Genomic DNA, 12755 nt, shown 5'->3' on the forward strand with positions numbered 1-12755 from the left:
GGGGATAGAAATTCCTATCTGTGCCCACATCACCATGACTAAGATCCTTTCATTCTAGAAACCGTTTGCCTAGGAAAGTGCTCAAGGAGACCCACCAGTTCTAGGGCCATGTTGCATCCTCGTTTCCTATAAAACCATATATGACAAAACCTATTTCTTTCATTTATGTAGAGCTCTGATAAATAAATCACTAAGGAAAGGGCCAGAAACCCAACGAGAAAAAGGGAATAAAAGATTTAAACAGGCAGTTTACAAGAAATGCAAGTAGCCTTGAACATGAAAAGATGTTCCACCCCTGCTCTCAGTGAAAGAAAGTCAAATTAAATCATATGAAGCTACCATTGTCAATGGCTCAATTAGCAAAGGTGAACACACTTGATAATGTTTCATTATGGCAACATTAAAAGGCTTTGGGGGACTTTCACATTTACTGTTGATGAGAGTACAAACTGCTACTCTCTATGTGTGGGGAAATTTACAACATGGATCCAAATGAAAATTCGCATCTCTTGACTGAGCGGTCTCCACTCTAAAAGTTTATCTTAGTGCTCGCTTCGGCAGCACATATACTAAAATTGGAACGATACAGAGAAGATTAGCATGGCCCCTGCGCAAGGATGACACGCAAATTCGTGAAGCGTTCCATATTTTTAAAAAAACAAACAAAAAAAAACCTATATTTAAAAAAATAAATAAATAAAAAATAAAAGTTTTTCTTACAGCTATTGCTCCACTTATAAAAGAAAGAGTAATTTTGAAGATACGACGGTAGCATTGTTTGTTAAAGAAATAAGAAGTGGAAGCAGCCAAATTGCTCAACAATTGGGTTCTGAATAAATAAAATACACCATCTGGGTGATGAAATACTATGCAGCCATTAAAAGAATAAGGTAGATGTAGCCCTGTTTGTTGATATGAAAAGACAATCAACATATGGTAAATGCAAAAGGCAAAGGACAATATGCATAGTAAAACTCATTTTCCTAAAGGTAACCAAATACGTGTGTGTGTGTGTGCGCGTGTGTGTGTGTGTGTGTTATGGCCTGAATTTTGTTCCCCCAAACTCATATATTGAAACCTTAACCTCTAATACCTCAGAATATGACTATATTTGGAGATAGGACCTTTAAAAGGGTAATTAAGTTAAAATGAGGTAATTAAGTTAAAATTAGGGTGGGCCCTAATCCAACCCTTCTGATGTCTTTATAAGAAGAGGAGATTAGGACACACAGAGAAACACGAGAGATGCACAGGCACAAAGGAAACAGTGTGAGGACCCAGCGAGAGGTCATCTGTGAGCCAAGGAGAGAGGCCACAGGAGAAACCAAACCTGCTGATACCTTAATCTTGGACTTTTAGCCGTCAGAACTTTAACAAAAGAACTTCCTGTTGTTTCAGCCCCCCAGTCTGTGGTTCTTTGTTATGGCAGCCCTAGCAAACTAATACAACAGGTACATGCATATATGCAAATGGCACGTTTCTGGATGTATGTCCGAGAAATATTGGTAATCTTTACCTTTGGAGAGGGTGACTAGAGATCTGAGATGGAAAAGAGACTAACTTTTGTACTGCTTTAACTTTTACCATGTATACTGACTTGGTGGGTTTGAGAATTTCAGGGCTGATCAAGGAAAAGCCAGGACCACGAGACGGTATTACTACACATCATGCTTTATTGGGCAGCACTAAATGGGCTTGCATGAGAGAGGAAGTCTCTCGCAGAAGAGACCTTCCAGAAATGTAGGTCTACTAACCAAAAGGGAAAGAGGGTCGGAGAATTCTCAGGGGACCAGGGAATTAGAGAGGGGACTCACATGTCCAGGCAATGTTACCCATCAGCAAGGTAGGGAGCCTCTGGGTCAGAGAGCTCTGAAGGGCGGCAGCAGTCTGTGGTCTTTTATGGTTGAAGGGTTTGTCTTATGCTATTGCTAGCAGATTCTGGATGTCGTCTTGTGGGGCATGCAAAGCAACTGGCTCTAAATGGCTAAAAATTGGTTTATTTGGATTATACTTAAAGCAATTAGATGTGTAAAAAACTGATCTTGACATCAGCAGGCTTTGAGCTCACAGTCCAAGACTATTGCAAAGAAGTAAACTTCATAGGGGCTAATATACAGGAGCCATCTTTAACCCATTTATACATCATCACCGCCATCATCATCATCATCATCATCATCATCATCAAATATTTAGTAGGAAAAACAAGATCTGTCCAGGTAGATGTTTCACCCTCTGAAGAATAAGATATCAGGCATTTTTCTCTCTACTGTCCTCCACTAGGAGACCTCACCCCAAAGATTTCCATGATCCATTCATTAAACAGCTACCTCCTCCCTTATTCTGATTCCTTCTATGCCATGTTTTGTTTTGTTTTGTTTTGTTTTGTTTTGTTTTGTTTTTACCTAAAGCTGACAAGCTGGTATGTTCTGAATAGCAGGATTTTACCTCTCCTGGGAATTCTTTCACATTTTCTTAAAGTGAATTGATACACAGTCATTGGTAATATTTCAGAGCCAATATGTCTAGAGAAGAAAATGCTATCTGAGATATTTAGGTTATTCCTACAAATAGAATGGCTGCCTTCCCAAGTAGCAGAATTACCCCCAACTAAGGCTTGGTGAGGAATATAGGACAGTGAAATCTTGCATGGTATGATTTGACTAAACATCCTCTAAGGTTAATTAAAAAAAAAAAATCATTCTATGATCTAATGCAAGTGGGTATTGGAAAAGTCCAAAATGAGAAAGATCAATGAGAGCTGATACAGTAAAGAGAGGGAATTTTCATAGAACTGTCAGGACTTGAGCTAAGTCTTCAATGATGGACAGCCTTTGTATAAAAAAGCAGACAAGTTTGTAGGCAAGAGAAATATAGGATCATAATGCCAAGTTCCCGCTCCTAGCAGGGTGAACCTGGCAAGGGCATCCACCCCAAGAGTTTCTACCAAAGAGCAAGGTCCAAGACCAGCTAAGACGTCAAGACAGAGTTCTTACTCATAGATAGGGGCCATGGCAAAAGAAGGGGGGGGAGGGGGTGTGAGTGATCGCTTGGAGGGAAATCAGAGTTAGACCTAGAGAAGCAGATAAACTTTTCTGGTCTTCAGCAACGTTTATTAAAGTGCAAACAATCTTTGTGAAGACTTTGCCTGAGCTGCTGACCATTTATTTAAATAGCATAAATTCCTGGTGGTTTTCAAGCCTATGCAAAGCTCAAAAGTAATATAAAACTTCTTTATCTGTATTCAAAACCCTAGAGAATCTATAGCTGACATGCCAACAAAATATCATAGGTGAGGCCAAATGGCCTAGGAGACTAATTGAAACTCCATTGTGACACAGTGGAGCAGAGAGCATTGCAGAAAGAAAAGTGAAATAGAAATGGGGGCAAAATACCAAAACTCAATAGGATTAATAAAACATCACCACTATTTGTAAATGTTCAGTCAATTATAATCAGCCCTGGAAATGTTTAACATAGGAAATGTATGCCTTTGCTCTGAGCCTTGTGATGATATATATGGCTCATACTTCTCACTTCACTGAACACAAATATGATTATTACAATGAAAAGAAGAGAATTTACTATACATTTGGCAGTTTCAAACATCATTTATAACTCACAGGGACAGATTATTGATTAAGTCGTTGTATATCATCTGAAATCTCCATCACTTAGTCAGAGTTCAGTTACTGGACTTGTTAAGTGATATTAAATTAAGAAAAACAAAATTTCCAGTTGTGTCTATAACAAAGAAATAAAATACATTAAGATGTCATTAATGACTATTAAGATATCAAGGGTTCTCTTGTGCTATAAAATTTACTGTGTGTTTCCCAAATTATTATTTCATTGTTTGAATATTTTTATAGATATAGAAAATAAGACTCAGAGGGATTATTTGGCAAAGTTGGAACTGTAACCTATGCCTTCTTTTCTAAACCAAATGTGTTGTCCATCAAATTATGTTGATGTCCAAAAAAGCAGAGTTCCCTCCAGCGTGTTTCTAAAAGCACACTTTCACTTGTATCCAGCATGGGTGTTCAAGCCCTGGTACTCAAGTGTGACAGGGTCTGTTCTGCTTTTTGATGATTTTTAAAATATTTTAAATATTACCCTTCTTCTATCCAAACCTATTCAGGACCAAGTTTCCAAGATTATCAAGAATACAGAGAATAAATACATTCTGAAGATTAATTGCATAATATAAACATTAGTCAAGTGACTGTTACTGATTTCTTGTTTAATGAATGTTAGATATAACTGCTGAATTACTGAATAAGCATTGGACTTTAGCCACTGTTTAGCTTTATTACACAAGAATTTTTCATTGAGAAGGCAATAAAATAGCAGGATGAACAAAATATAATCCCCAAAATAAAGAGTAGCTATTTTCATTGGATTCTATATGTAAGCCTGCAACCATATTTTAAGATTGTGCTTTATTCACTTTACATGGTTATGAATATATCCTTGTCTCTACATAGTTTTTCTAGTCATATTTCAATGGCTGTATACTATGTTCATGGATATAGTTTTGACTTTAACTATGGCATTATCACTTTAAGGTTAAATGTAATGGGGGCGTTTGGGTAGCACACTTGGTTAAGCGTCCAATCTTGATCTCAGCTCAAGTCATGACCTCACAGTTCATCAGTTTGAGCCCCTCATCAGGCTCTGCACTGATGGTGTGGAGTCTACTTGGGATTCTGTCTCTCCTCTCTGCCCCTCCCCCACTTGTGTGTGAGCCCTCTCTCTCTCTCTCTCTCCCTCTCTCTCTCTCTCAAAATAAATAAATAAACTTAAAAAAATTTTTTTAAAGTTAAATGTAATGGTAATAATTTCTTTGGTAAGCTTTAGGTATTTGAACTTAAATGATACAAGCCACTAATTTTTTTTTCAGTCAGTTATTATTGTAATGATTTAGGCTCTTGAAGCCATTGTAATCCTAAGATACGAACTAACTTAATTCAAATTGGAAAATGTGAAAATGTACCTTAAAGGTACAAATTAATTTCAGAATAAATACCAGATGATTTTGATTTGTTTCACATAAAATCTATATCAATATGTTTTGTGCTTCTTTGGGGATATTTCCTCCACATTATTTTTGTGAGAAATAAAGGGGAAAAAAACAACTTTGGTAAATTAGAATGTAGCGAGTTTGGAATAAAAAGAATGGAATCCTGTTTATGATCATTATGTTGTTAGGATGTACGATAATTGTAACATATCTGAAAACACCATTTGGATATTTATGCTATCCTGGTTGTTGTGTTTTGTTTTTTTTTTTTGAAAAAATTTTTAAATTTTTTTCTTTAATCTTTGTTTATTTTTGAGAGAGAGAGAGAGCTGGGGAGGGCAGAGAGAGAGAGAAACACAGAATCCAAAGAAGGCTTCAGGCTCTGGGCTGTCAGCACAGAGCCCGACGCGGGGCTTTAACTCACGAACCACGAGATCATGACCTGAGCTGAAGTCAGACACTTAACTGACTGAACCACTCAGGTGCCCCTATCCTGGTGGTTTAATACTTGATTGCCACCCCTGCTTCAGACCATACAACAGTGTGATTTCATTTGAGGTCAAATCCCATGTGAGCACAGTTGACTGAAGCAAATTTTCATCTCACCAAAACATAACACATTTGCCAGCCTGTGCAGGCCAACACAGATGATTTAGGGTATAACTGACTGCGACTGGCACTTACTCAAGCTGTGACATTTTCTGTCAGCAATTGGGTAGTATATGGAAAGCCAATGGAACAATTACATGTTACGGAAGACAACTGGATTTTGGAAAAGAAGGAAATAGAAAACAAGCCAGGTCTTCCACTTCAAACAGGTAGTGAGGAAGCTACAACACTGGCCATCTTCCCCTCTTCCAACAGTGTGACTGTCAGGGAAAGAGAGAACACTGACTTGACTAATATAGGATGAAAGCGTTTGGAGTCTTCTGTTTAGAGAATGCAAATGAAACAAAAAGAATGTTAAGTAAAAGGACCTAGAAACCACCAAAAATTAAAGGAAGATGGAAAATGATATTGACAAAATATCGTTCAATTGGCAAATCGAGGAGAGAGAGAAAAATCAGAAGGTGAGTGGAAGAAAAAGGAATGAAAAGAATAAGGTAGGAGAGGGGGAAACAATTCTTAAAAAATTGACCAGGGGCATGTAGGAAAATACTAAGCAAAATAAAAAACCTGCAGCATGAATACATTATTTTATGTGCTTCCTGTCTCTAATAATTAAATAAATGCAAAATAATGTAACAATGATGCATCATTTTGCCTGGCCCATTAGCAAAAATTTAAAAGAATATTATTATCTAGTTTGGGCAAGGAGATGGGAAAACATTCTCCTACACTAGTGATTTATTGTTTTATTTATTTATAAATAAATAAACTGTATGAAGCTACTGGAGAAAACCTTATTAACATATTCATACTCACTGAGTCAACAATTCCCTTTACTGGGGAGACACTTATACAAGTGTGAAAAGATATATGCATACCGATATCCCCTGCAGAATTGTTTATGAATATGAAAAGTTGGGTGGGAAAATCTGTGTATGAGTAGGGCATTAGTTAAATAAATTATTGTATATCCCATAGTGAAATGCTATATATGAATCTCAAAGCATTAAGAAAACCTTATAAGGGTGCCTGGATGGCTCAACCATTTGAGGTTCAGACTCTGAGTTTGGCTGAAGTCATGATCCCAGGGACGTGGAATCGAGCCCGGCATCAGGCTCTGTGCTGTCCCTCTCTCTCTGCCCCTCCCCCCTCTCAAAATAAATACATGAACTTAAAAAAAGAGAAAATCTTATATTAATGTATTAGATTAATGTATTACATGAAGATGTCCGTAATATTAGCAGCTTTAGGGTAGCAGTTATTGTATTACTCATAACAACCATAATAAAAAGTTAATATTTACTATTTTGCATGTTGTACTAAGCCTTTTTATAAGCATTATCCAATAATTTTCACAAGAACTTTATGATGTGAGGTAGTATTTTTACCTGCATTTGACAGGCAAGAAGACTTGAGACTCAGAGAAATTAAGTAATTGGCCCAAGGGGGCTAGAAAGGGCCAATTCTAGGTCCTGAACCCAGATAAACGTGGCTCCCAAGAATGGACTCTTACTCTAGATTCCCAAAGCATAGTTTGATAGTCATTTTGTAAAGAAAAAAGTAATCTAGTAAATACAGACAGAAAAAAACAAATCAGAGTATTCACCAGACTGTTGGTATTCTTTATCTGCTGTGGAGGAAATTATGGAATTAGGTTACGTTCCTTTTTATTTCTGCAATGTTAATACCTTTATAATGACATATATTGTTTTGTACCAAGAAGAAAATCAGTAAGATTAATAAATTGCTCGCTTTCTGAAAGTTAATTGCAAAGCAGTACTCTAAAATTATTGAAGATGTCTTTCATCAATGTTCTCAGAACTTCCTAATCAAGGATTCCCGAATCCCAGTCCATGAACTGAACACATCACAATCACCTTAGGAGTATTTTATTGCATATACCAATTTCTTGGCCCCAAATGCCTCATCCTATCCAGTTCAGTACATCTGGGATGGGACTCTGGAATTTACGTTTTTTAAAAGCTCCCCAGGTGATTCTGATACCCAGCCAGGTTTGGGAATCACTGTCTAAGAGAATGTGATTTATGTAGATCAAAAGAGAAAAGAGAGAAAGTGCACCATATGGTATGTTAACTCTTTCTTTAATTTCATTTTAGAGGTGACTTCACAGAGAAAGGATTTCTAAATCATTGGTACACATAATTCAGAAGATACCTATTCCCAAAAATGTGGCAACAGCTTTGGCCATCTGAAATATGACAATAATTCACATTTACCATGGAATAGAGGAAGGGAAGATGTTTGGAATGTTCTGTAACTGAGTAATTAATCAGTGTGGCATTAGAGCACAGATAGACATCTAGACCCACAGAGCATAGCATAGAGCACAGAAACACATCCAAGTGTATAGGATGCATGGGCAGCGAGCTATTTCTATGGGGGAAAATTAGTATTAACAATAAACAGAATGCTTGAGGCTTGTTGGGTATGCAGATTTCTTTTTAAAGAGGGACAGCTTTTTTACGACCCCCACCCCCGCCCAAATTCTTCTACTTCTCCAACTGCTTACAGTCAATTGACTTCAGCTTCTCTCAAAGTTTTTGCATTTAGGTTTGAGAGACATAGAGATTGTGAAAGCAGGGGAGGGGCAGAGAGAGAGGAGGACAGAGGATCTATAGAGGGCTCTGTGCTAGCAGCAGACTGCCCGATAGAAGGCTCAATCTCAGGAACCGTGAGACCACGACCTGAGCTGAAGTCCGACAATTAACCAACAAGCCACCCAAATGTACCACCCCCCATCAGCTCCCTTTAAACACTAGTGTTTCCTGGAGTTCTTTCCTTGGTTGCCTGCCATTTTCTTCACTCCGTGTGCCCTCGTGGGCCAGCTGCTCATCCATTCTCATGACTTTGACTACCAAGGACAAAAGGATATTCCAAATCTATTCTATTCTTTCCAGTGGAAGCTTCCGTTTTAAATGCCAGAGCCATATTTCTAATATTTAATGGATCTGCAAGGCACCTTCCACTTAACACACCCACTCATTATCATCTGTCACTGTGTCTTCTACTATAATCACAATCTCGGTTAATAAAATTACCACCCAACCAGTCTTCCAAGGTAGAAATTTGTGAGTCTTACTTAACTCTGCCTTCTTCCTATCAAGTGACCGCAAAGTCCTGTAATTTATCCCTCAAAATTATCTTTTGACATCTCTCCATCCTATGACCCCCGCCTTAGTCCCAGTCCGCAGCATGCTTGCCTCTAGACTGCAAGTCTCCTGTCTAGTGTCCCTTCCTTCCCTCTCTCCAGTGTTTTCACCATATTCCCATAGAGAGTAGTTTGCCTTAAAATAAAAGTGGGGGAAAAAACCCATGCCTGCTACTCCCCTTCTAAAAGGACCGGTAGTTGCAGAAGTCTACATAATGAAGTTCAGATTCCTTGCTTGGCAAATGACAATAATAAGGGCGATATGGTATATTGAGTCCCTATTTTACATATGAACCAAATGAGGCCCCAAGAGGCTAAGTATCTTCCCCAAGGTGACAGAACTCCTTACGTGGCAGAGCTGGGATTTCCTTCTAGGCTGGCTCCAACTCTGCAGCCCATGCTTGATTCCAGTCTCTTTCTTGACCTAATCCCTCTGTGTACACATCTGTCCCCTCAAATAAGCTGTGAAATCCCCAGGACAGGAAAGATGTCTTCTTCACTTCTGATCCCCAGTGTCTAACACTGTGGCACAGGATAGGTGCTTAACATATGCTTGTTTAAAAAAAAAAAAAATGGATCAAGGGACAGAGAAAGAAAGGAAGGAACTGAAGGAACTAGTGAAGATGTTTTAAGAAGAACATGATGCCGGGGCACCTGGGTGGCTCAGTCGGTTAAGCGTCTGACTTCAGTTCAGGTCATGACCTCGTGGTTTGTGAGTTTGAGCCCTGCCTTGGGCTGTGTGCTGACAGCTCAGAGCCTAGAACCTGCTTTGGATTCTGTGTCTCCCCCTTCTCTCTTTGTCCCTTGCCCACTCACACACTCTCTCTCTCAAAAAGAAATAAACATTGGGGCGCCTGGGTGGCTCAGTTAAGTGTCTGCCTCTAGCTCAGGTCATTGTCTCATGGTTCGTGGGTTTGAGCCCCACATTGGGCTCTGTGCTGACAGCTCAGAGCCTGGAGCCTGCTTGGGATTCTGTGTCTCCCTCTGTCTCTGCCCGGTCCCCACTCATGCTCTCTCTCTCTCTCTCTCTCTCTCAAAAATGAATAAACATTAAAAAAAGAACATGATGCTGTTTTATTTTTTTACTTTAGTTTTATTATTTTTTAATATGAACTTTATTGTCAAATTGGTTTCCATACAACGCCCAGTGCTCATCCCAACAGGTGCCCTCCTCAATACCCATCACCCACCCTCCCCTCCCTCCCACCCCCCATCAACCCTCAGTTTATTCTCAGTTGTTGAGTCTCTTATGGTTTGGCTCCCTCCCTCTCTAACTTTTTTTTACCCCCTTCGCCTCCTCATGGTCTTCTGTTAAGTTTCTCAGGATCCACCTAAGAGTGAAAACTTAGGGTATCTGTCTGTCTCTGTATGACTTATTTCACTTAGCATAACACTCTCCAGTCCCGTCCACTTTGCTACAAAAGGCCAGATTTCCTTCTTTCTCATTGCCACGTAGTACTCCATTGTGTATATAAACCACAATTTCTTTATCCATTCATCCATTGATGGACATTTAGGCTCTTTCCATAGTTTGGCTATTGTTGAAAGTGCTGCTATCAACATTGGGGTCCAAGTGCCCCTATGCGTCAGCACTCCTGCATCCCTTGGGTAAATTCCTAGCCGTGCTATCGCTGGGTCAGAGGGTGGATCTATTTTCAATTTTCTGAGGCACCTCCACACTGTTTTCCAGAGCAGCTGCACCAGTTTGCATCCCCAGCAGCAATGCAAGAGGGTTCCCGTTTCTCCACATCCTCGCCAGCACACATGATGCTGCTTTAAATATCTGAAGAAGTGACGTGTAGAAATGGCTTTATCCTTCCTGTAGAATAATGGATGCTCTAACCTGAACTCCATGAATGAGTTCAGGGAAGCATGTTTCTATGATAACAGTCCATACCATTAATAAATCTCACAAAGCCTTCAGTGACCCCAAATAAAAATGTTTAGAACTATTTCTCCAGAGGAGAACCAGTGAGCAGATGTTACTGGGAAGCCAGTTTCAGATCTCTGCAAAAAAGGAAATTTACAACAAGGAGAGCTGTTTGAAAATAAAATCTTTACAGCAAAATGTCAAAAGCTCTGGATCAATGGAAACCATCAGGCAAAAGCCAGATAAACATGTCCAAAGATACAGAGAAAGGAATCCATAGAATTCTGGGAGGGCTGAAAGGTACTCTAGGAAAATTTCCACACTCGACCTCTGCGATTCTGTAATTCTAAGGTGCAACCCATAACACATTTATCAGTTCTTTTTTAACTTTGCAAAGATTTTGATTATTTTTAGAGGCATCACAGCATCTCTCTCAGTCTTTTACCTTCCCAGGTACTCCCCTTTAAGGATCATCTTCAGGTTTCTTTGCATTTCTTAATAAACGTAAAAACTCACGTGTAAATCCTGTTGACATCTGCAGGCACTGGTAATTCCTATTTTTCAAGTCAGATAGCCTCCTTAGTCCATTATGAAGCCAGATTGCTCATTTGCCATGTAGGTCCATAGATTATTGAGATGTTAGTTTACATTATATCAAACTTCGAAGCATTAACTGCAAAAATAATTGTTCCGCTGGCCAAATCCCTTTGAATGCCTGAATTACTTTATTGAGTGTGGTTTTCCTTTCTCCTCAAAGACATTCTTCATTCCATCCTCACTGTTGACATAACAAAAATGGTAAAATATTTACCTTGCTCCTCTTCAACAGATGACATCACAAAAAAGTCAATTTAATGACACGTAGGAGATTTTCTCAGTAACTTTTCCTACGTTTATCTCATTACTGGCAAGTCCAGGTGATTGAAAGGATGCAGTGAATTTAAAAGAAGATAGATTTGGCCAAAGGTGGGAGTTATTCATAAAATAATAACAGTAAATATTTACCATTTTGTTTATGCCCTGAAGTCCATTGTATTCTACTTAGCAACATTAATATATATTCTTTTATGAAAAGTATCCCTCAGAGTCAAGATTGAATAAGTAATCCTTTTCAGTGGTATGTATTAAAGTTTATATCCCTGTGTTATCAAGGAATAAATTAAGACCTTTGCTCCACTATTTCTAACAGTTGAACTTTTGTGATGACCCTTTCAAAAGGATAAATGAGGTATGAAATGGACTGCCTTCTTGCTTTTCAGTGGGAGAAGTCACAGTTGAGGCAAATGTAAATGACTTTCATTGTTTTCGACGACACAAGTCAAAGAAAATGCATGGAAAAAAACCCATTTATTCTGAAGGTTAACTAGTGCCCAAATCTGGTCAATATTTGCTGCCATCTGCTGGTCAAAAGAGAAAGTTGCAAGGAATGGGGAAACGCGTAGAGGGAATTTGATCTGTTATTGAGATGCATTTCTATAGGGTAGGAAGGGATTAATTATCCAGAATTATGCTCGTAAAAATATACTGTGCACCCCAGCTTCAGAGCCAGTCCCTTCTCAGTGGCAGAGGAGAGATAACGGCCAGGTGGCTCATGGGCTGCCTGCCCACAGGGTATAAGCATTTGCTCTGGTCCACGAATCTGGTCGCCGGCACCGTCCTTTCAAGCTCCTCCTGCCTCACCTTCAGGCAAAGCAATAAAGCCCGTTTCCCACTGCGCGACATTTCCTAAAACGTTGCCGCAAGGAAAACTGGCTTTTCTTGATCAGAGATGGCAAACGAGGTTAGATACATATTTATGTGGGTGTTGATTTTAAAATAAGGGAAATTCACATAAAAGTCTGGATTGCCAGCTCCTTCTGGAAAATTCTACTGTTCCCCTATGGCTGGGGCATACTAGATGAGGGGCCTGCTCATCACAGGGACCCTACTTCCTGTTATCTCCTCGAGCAGGAGCCTGAAGGTCAGAGGTCACTTATTATTCTCACTATATATACATCCTCTCTCTCTCTCTCTCTCTCTCTCTGTATACACACACACACACACACACACACACACACACGATCACATATGTGGTTAAAAGTGGATAC

The 12755-nt window shown here is 39.2% G+C and overlaps 1 non-coding gene across 1 annotated transcript; it reads left to right on the plus strand.

The window, feature by feature from the left end:
- Positions 1-545: 545 nt before the first annotated feature.
- LOC125928287 (U6 spliceosomal RNA) lies at positions 546-652 on the plus strand. Its single transcript, XR_007459617.1, has one exon. It is a non-coding gene; the product is annotated as a U6 spliceosomal RNA (small nuclear RNA).
- Positions 653-12755: the final 12103 nt, after the last annotated feature.

This window comes from Panthera uncia, chromosome D4 (assembly GCF_023721935.1).
Source record: "Panthera uncia isolate 11264 chromosome D4, Puncia_PCG_1.0, whole genome shotgun sequence".
Classification (NCBI taxonomy): domain Eukaryota; kingdom Metazoa; phylum Chordata; class Mammalia; order Carnivora; family Felidae; genus Panthera; species Panthera uncia.